The sequence below is a fragment of the Ochotona princeps genome, chromosome 11, assembly GCF_030435755.1.
Source record: "Ochotona princeps isolate mOchPri1 chromosome 11, mOchPri1.hap1, whole genome shotgun sequence".
In the NCBI taxonomy this organism is placed as follows: domain Eukaryota; kingdom Metazoa; phylum Chordata; class Mammalia; order Lagomorpha; family Ochotonidae; genus Ochotona; species Ochotona princeps.
Genome location: NC_080842.1, coordinates 14,917,056 through 14,923,982, shown reverse-complemented (window position 1 = coordinate 14,923,982; position 6,927 = coordinate 14,917,056). Strand labels below are relative to the sequence as shown.

Genomic DNA, 6,927 nt, shown 5'->3' with positions numbered 1-6,927 from the left:
GCTGCCAAAGTGGACAATGCTGGTTTGAACATGCAGGATCATATCACATACTCCAGGCCCTCCACAAGCTATTTTGTCCTCTTATCCTGTATTTAACAAAGTAGAGTGGCTTTTTACCCCCAATTCCACCCTGTTGGTAAAAGCCAGGAATGGAAGGTTTGATCCCAACTCTTGTCAGGTTCAAATCAGCTAGCCCTGTTGCAATGCAGCCAACCCAATCACAGCCAGTCCTTGCCAGAAGTCACAGGACCCACCACAGCAACCCAGATCTCATCCCTGCCCTAACAATATAATGGGGGGTCCCCACTGCATACTGCTTGAGGGGACAGCTGTAGGAAAGGGAAGAATGGAGACAACACAGTGGAGTAATCTGCCTCTATTTGTATCACTTCAAATGGAGAAAAGGTAAGGAAGTGGGAAGGTTATTTTCTTGATTAGAATTATTTTCTGCCCTGTATATGTGGGTTGAGATTGCACTGACGCCACACAAATGTGCAAGTATTACATGTTCATCAGGTATTTGGAACATTTTTTTAAGAATGTAAGCAATGAAAGGATATTAAAGGACAAATCTGTAAGTAGAAAAGAATGCAACTTACTCAGGCACTGGGCCTGTACCAAAGGCATTTCATTCGCACTGCACCTGCTATTCCTGCAGAGAGGTCGGGCCGCCCTCCCCTGGGTTGAGAGTAGGACTTTGTCAAGCACTCAGCCCCATCAGTGCAGCCTACCTGCAGCTGGCTCCCTGGGCCGTCTCCGGCTCTGGTACAGGGGCTGTGGCCAGCACTAGCCTCTTCCTCATCCCTGTGACTGCCAACCCCAGGCTCCGATCTCTGATTCAGCACCTCAGCTGTTCAAATACCCTCTGATCTCTCCAGATGCGTGCGTCTGGTTCTTGGGCTCCTGCTTATCTCTGCACATCTGATTGATTCTGCAAGTTTTTAGGTGTAGATGACACTGCCACTCAGCCACAGGGACCCTTGGAGCCTCCCCAGCCAGGCCTTGCACTGCCCTCCCCGTCTCACTGCAGTGAGCCATTCGGTACCTGTGTCCAGAGCTAATTCTGTCTCCCAGGCCCTGGGAAGCCATTCCAGTTTCAGAATCCTCAACTTCCATATCTGCAGATCCTCAAAATTCATCATGTAACATGCACAGGTGGCCATTTTCATTATTTCTTTTTTTCCTCTGAACAAATACTGCTGGAGGCAGTGCAATGGCACAGCTTAGTAAACTTCCATTTTCAGGGCCAACATCCCATATCAACTGCTCTGCTTCCAATCCAGTTCCTGCTAATGCGTGCTAGAAGGCAGCAGACGTGCCTCAAGTCCTTGGGCCCCTGCCATGAATGTGGGACATCCAGAAGGAGCACCAGGCTGTTGGCTTCTACAAGGCCCAGCCCTGGTTGTTGCAGGCATGTGGGAAGAGAACCATGGATGGGAGATCTGTCTCTAGCTTCTCTTTCTTTTTCTGTTCCTCTGCCTTCCAAGTGGATGAAAATCAATATTCTGTAAATAGGGCTCTTCTGATTATTGAGCATGGTGCGATGTGGTTTCCATGATCCGACATGCACTCTGTTGATTCTGTTGAGAGAGACAAACTTGTGCACTAGCATGAAACCATTGTTCAAGTACAAATACACTATTGCACTTGGCAGGAAACACTCTGCTAGGATTTCCTGAGGGTCAGCAGGATGGCAGGAGAAAGAGTTCCACTCTGGCCTACATTCCAGAAAAATCTGCTTTTGACTCAGTCCCAAGTAAAGAATCATTGAAAAAGGAATTCCCATGCCCAGCACAATAGCCTAGTGCCAAAATCCTTGCCTTGTATCCACCAGGACCCCATGTGGGTGCCGGTTTATACCCTGGACATTCCACTTCCTATCTAGCTCCCTGCTTGTGGCCTGGAAAAGCAGTAGAGAAGCCTGTACCCACGTGGGAGACCCAGAAGAAGCTCCTGGCTTTGGATCAGCTAAGCTCTGGCTGTTGCGGCCACTTGGGAAGTGAATCAGCAGAAAGAAGATATTTCTCTCTGTATCTCCTTCCCTCTGTACATCTGCCTTTCTAATAAATCTGGAAGGAAGGCAGGAAGGCAGGAAGGCAGGAAGGCAGGCAGGCAGGCAGGCAGGCAGGCAGGAAGGAAGGAAGGAAGGAAGGAATTCTCAAGACAATGAATTCTGCTATTTGAATCAGGTGAGCCTGGAGGCTGCAAATTCCTGTGCCTTCCACTAGGGGGAGATTTCGACTCGGCCACCGGTCCAGGAACCGGGAGGAGCTGCCAGAGCCCCTGTGTTATGTCTTCTAATTGAAAACACGCTTTTTTCTCCGTCTTGGCTTGGATGAGTTTATGTGGTTAGATGGGGGGGGGGGGGGGGGGATCAGAGTACATGTTATTGCTCCCATTTTTATAAACTAAGACGCTTGCCTGCTTTCCCTTCAGCACAGGACACTTTGTCCTAATTGTACACAATGTGCTCCCCTTAGATTGTTACCCCGGACCCCACACAGTCAGAGAAGCAGGTGGGCTTCCTCTCTGCCCAGTTCATGGGGGCAGTGTCTACAGGGATGCCTGCACAGATGCCTGCCAAGCCAGCCCGGCCAGCATCAGAGGCCTGGGCCAGACCCACTCTGCCATTTGCCACTGTCCCTTTCTCAAGTAGTAGCTAAGAAGGAACAGGGCCATTCTTGTTCTTTGGAATAAATTTTGTTCTGGTTGAAAAACAGTGAGTCCCATCTGTTGCATACATGCGTCTCCAGGGCCTTGACATGGGCTGAGCAAATAAAGAAGAGAAAGCCCTGGTCAAGTTAGAATTAAAATGGGTTAAAAGTGCTTCCCTGTGCAGGAGGCCAAAGTCAGCGTCCTGAGCACCACTCTCTGGTGAGTACCAGACCTGCCACCCCAAGGGGCCTGCAGAGCCTCTTGTCACCCAAGAAGACAGACACCAGGGAGCTTTGGTAACGAGTATTCAATCTCTGCTTTCTCAGAATGAAATTCTGATCTTACACATTGCTTCAGAGGAGCCCAAGACTGGGTCAGGGACTGAAACAGCATCTGTGTCTGAGATCTCCCCACTGCCAGGGACCTGTCGCTGGGCACCTGGTGAAAAATGCCACCCACAAAGGTGGAATTCAGTTCAAGATGTTTCTCACCTTGCTGTCTTGGCTTGCTCGTTGGTACAAGACTTGCGTTCCAGTGGAAACACTTTGGTGGTCCTGGTTAGGCTGGGGGGCTGCCTTCCCTCCATTGAGCTGTGTTTTTGAACAGCTGGGGCTTTTTGTGGGCAGACTTGGGAGGCTTCCCACTAGGGATAATTTTGTAGTTATGGGATATGATGACCAAATTTTAACTGATAGGCTTACCAACGTCCAGAACTTCCCTGGATTCTGTAAGTTGTAAATTGGTGACAATCTGTTCTTTTGTGAATGATCTAAACCCAAACTAGGATTCGGATAAGTAAGAGCATTTTTAAATGTTTGTGTATTTGTTGTTATTTATTAGAAAAGTAGAGTGAGGGCCCGGCAGCATGGCCTAACGGCTAAAGTCCTTGCCTTGAAAGCCCCAGGATCCCATATGGGCACCGGTTCTAATCCCAGAAGCTCCACTTCCCATCCAGCTCCCTGCTTGTGGCCTGGGAAAGCAGTCGAGGATGACCCAATGCATTGGGACCCTGCACCCGTGTGGGAGACCCGGAAGAGGTTCCTGGTTCCCGGCTTCGGATCGGCGCACATCGGCCCGTTGCGGCTCACTTGGGGAGTGAATCATTGGACGGAAGATCTTCCTCTCTGTCTCTCCTCCTCTGTGTATATCTGGCTGTAATAAAATGAATAAATCTTTAAAAAAAAAAAAAAAAAGAAAAGTAGAGTGAAACTTCCTGGGAGATAGAGAAACAGATCTTACATTTGCTGATTTACTCCCCTAAAGTCCACAGTAGACAAGGCTGGGCCAATCTGGGTCATTCTTTTGTTTGTGGGAGGGGCAGGGGGGACAAAGACCTAAGGACTTGAATTCAGCATCACCTGTTTGCCTCCCAGACTGAGCATCATCAAAAAGCTGATGGATTGATAGATTAGAAACAGAGGCAGGCCTGCATCCCAGACAATACAATATGGGATGCAGGCATCCCAGGCAGCCGCCTGACCTATCCCAGTAACGGTGTTTGTAAAATGAGAGGCCAGCAGCCATTTGTTTGCAAGAGGGCCTAAGAAGTTTCAACATGCCTGTCTGGGGAGGTGGAAACAAGTATGGGGCCTGCGGGAGGAGTGTCTACCATGCGGAAGAGGTGCAGTGTGATGGAAGGAGCTTCCACTTCTGCTGCTTCCTTTGCATGGTTTGCAGGAAAAATTTAGATAGCACAACAGTGGCAATTCATGATGGAGAGATCTACTGCAAATCCTGCTATGGAAAGAAGTATGGCCCCAAAGGCTAGGGTTATGGCCAGGGTGTTGGCACGCTCAACATGGACCAGGGTGAGAGACTGGGCATCAAGCCAGAGAGCATTCAACCTCACAGACCTACAACAAACCCAAATACTTCCAAGTTTGCCCAGAAATATGGAGGTGCTGAGAAGTGTTCCAGATGTGGGGATTCTGTGTGTGCTGCTGAGAAGATAATTGGAGCTGGAAAGCCCTGGCACAATAATTGCTTCCAATGTGCAAAGTGTGGCAAGAGTCTTGAATCAACAACTCTGATCGAGAAGGAAGGTGAAATCTATTGTAAAGGATGTTAGGCAAAGAAATTTGGGGCCAAAGTATTTGGTTATGGTCAAGGAGCAGGAGCCCTTGTTCATGCTCAGTCATGGTGCCGGCACAGAACCAAGCAATACACACCAAGAAGCTCTTCATCATCTATACACAAATGACCTAACGCTAAACCACTGTGAGAATCTACAGCATTAAGTACTGTGTATTGCCCTGTACTTAGAATGGCTCCTTGTAAGAATGCAATATATCATTTTGCTTTGTAACCAGCATTTTTAAGAACTATTCCCTTATTTTCAATACAATTTCACCTCAGAAAAGAAAAAAAAAAAAAAAAGGCCAACAGAGCTCGCTTGTTCTCATCTCCTGAGTCAAGCTGGCTCTGAGTGATGGATTCTGCACTTCGCACCAGCTCCATGGGTGAATGCTCACGACTACAGAAAGGGAGAGGCAACAGGCAGAGAGAAAACATGAGAAGCCGCAGTCATCGGAGACAGGGATGTTGGTCCCCTGGCGTGGGCAGCATCAGCAGTGTCCTGGACAGGAACAGCCGTGTCTGGTTACAGTCTGCTGCAAGTGGAAAAGGAACAGGTAACATTCTCAGTCTGCCGGGAGAGACCGAGGGGTGGAGGGCAATTCCTGAGGATGCCCACCCTAAGTGGAGGGCTTGTGAGGCATCTAGAAGCGACACGTATGTACATCGGGAGCTCTGCTCTGGCCATGCATTTCTCTGACATGGGAAAGGAAACTCACAGCAGGTGCCTGTGTGTCTGTGTCCATCTAGGTGTGGGTGTGTGAACCTAGGTGGTTCCTGCCAAATGCTAACATGAGGTTGTGCAGCAAACAAGCCAAGAGAAAGGCCACACAGGTCTTTGAAAAGCTGGCTGGCCCTGATAGTCACAGTCCAGCAGCAGGTTCATGTCCTCAGTGTCCACTCCCAGGCTTCTTGGTCTACGCTCTGCCTTTTCTCTGCGGGTTTCCAAGAGGTGCTGGCAGCTGCCTATGTGTGGTATTGACTTCCCATTTGTCTCCACTCCCACTGGGATCTCAGTCTCTCAGCTGTGCCGCTGCTTCAAGCAGAGCTGCTTTCATTTTTTCCCCTCCTCTTTTAAATTTTTTTTTAATTTTCATTTTTATTAGAAAGTCAGATATACAGAAAGGAGGAGAGACAGAAAGGAAGATCTTCCATCTGTGGATTCACTCCCCAAGTGGCCACAATGGCTGGAGCTGAGCCAATCCGAAGCCAGGAGCCAGAAGTCTCCTCTTCTGGGTCTCCCATGCAGGTGCAGGGTCTCAAGGCTTTGGGCTGTCCTCCACTGCTTTCCCAGGCCACAAGCAAGGAGCTAGATGGGAAGCAGGGCTGGCAGGATTAGAATCAGCACCCATGTGGGATCCCGTTGTGTGTCCAAGGTAAGAATTTCGTCACTAAGCTATCGCGCCAGGTCCAGCTTTTAAACACTTTATTTGTGTGGAAGATAGAGAGAGAGGATCTTCCATCTGCTGGTTCTCTCCTCAAATGCCCTCAACAGCTAACACAGGGTCAGCTGAAGCCAGCAGCCCCAATTCCATTTAAGTCTCCCTCACAGGCGGCAGGACCCCCCAGTACTGGAGTGGCCATTCATTCAGGACATCCGTTGTCTGGAATCTGAAGTGGAACTGAGACCTGAACCCAGGTACTCTGATGCCTAAATCCCCAGTGATCACTGTGCCCCCAGCAAAATGTCTTAATGGATTTTACAAAATGCAATTCTGACGGTGTGATGCAAATAAGTAGCAGGTTATGCAAATGATAGTAAAATTTTTCACAGAGAACAAAGATTATGCTCATATTCTCCGTGCCCAATGCTGTGCCTTGTGAATAGTACCCAGTAAATACTCTCTATACAAATAGAGGATCAGGTTTCAGAAACTCTGCTGAAGGAAAACATTTTATTTAATTATGGAACTTAAATTAGCCGTAAATACATGAAAAAGTATTGAGCATAAACTTCAACCTCTTGTGCCTCTTACAGAAATTTGATTCAAAATGAATTATGTATTTACATGCAAAATTAACTATACTTGGTGTTTGAAAGGAGTTAAATGTAGAACTACAAAACTTTCTAAAAGAAAATCTTTAGAACCGAGGGATAGGTAAAGAGTTACTAGACATGACCCCAAAATGTAATCTGTAAGTGTAAAAATAAATTATTAGACTTCATCAAAATGGAAAAATTTTGCACCATGGAAGATT

The 6,927-nt window shown here is 47.8% G+C and overlaps 1 pseudogene; it reads left to right on the top strand.

The window, feature by feature from the left end:
- The first annotated feature begins 4,199 nt into the window (after window positions 1–4,199).
- Window positions 4,200–4,870, top strand: LOC101533621 (cysteine and glycine-rich protein 2-like; annotated as a pseudogene).
- Window positions 4,871–6,927: the final 2,057 nt, after the last annotated feature.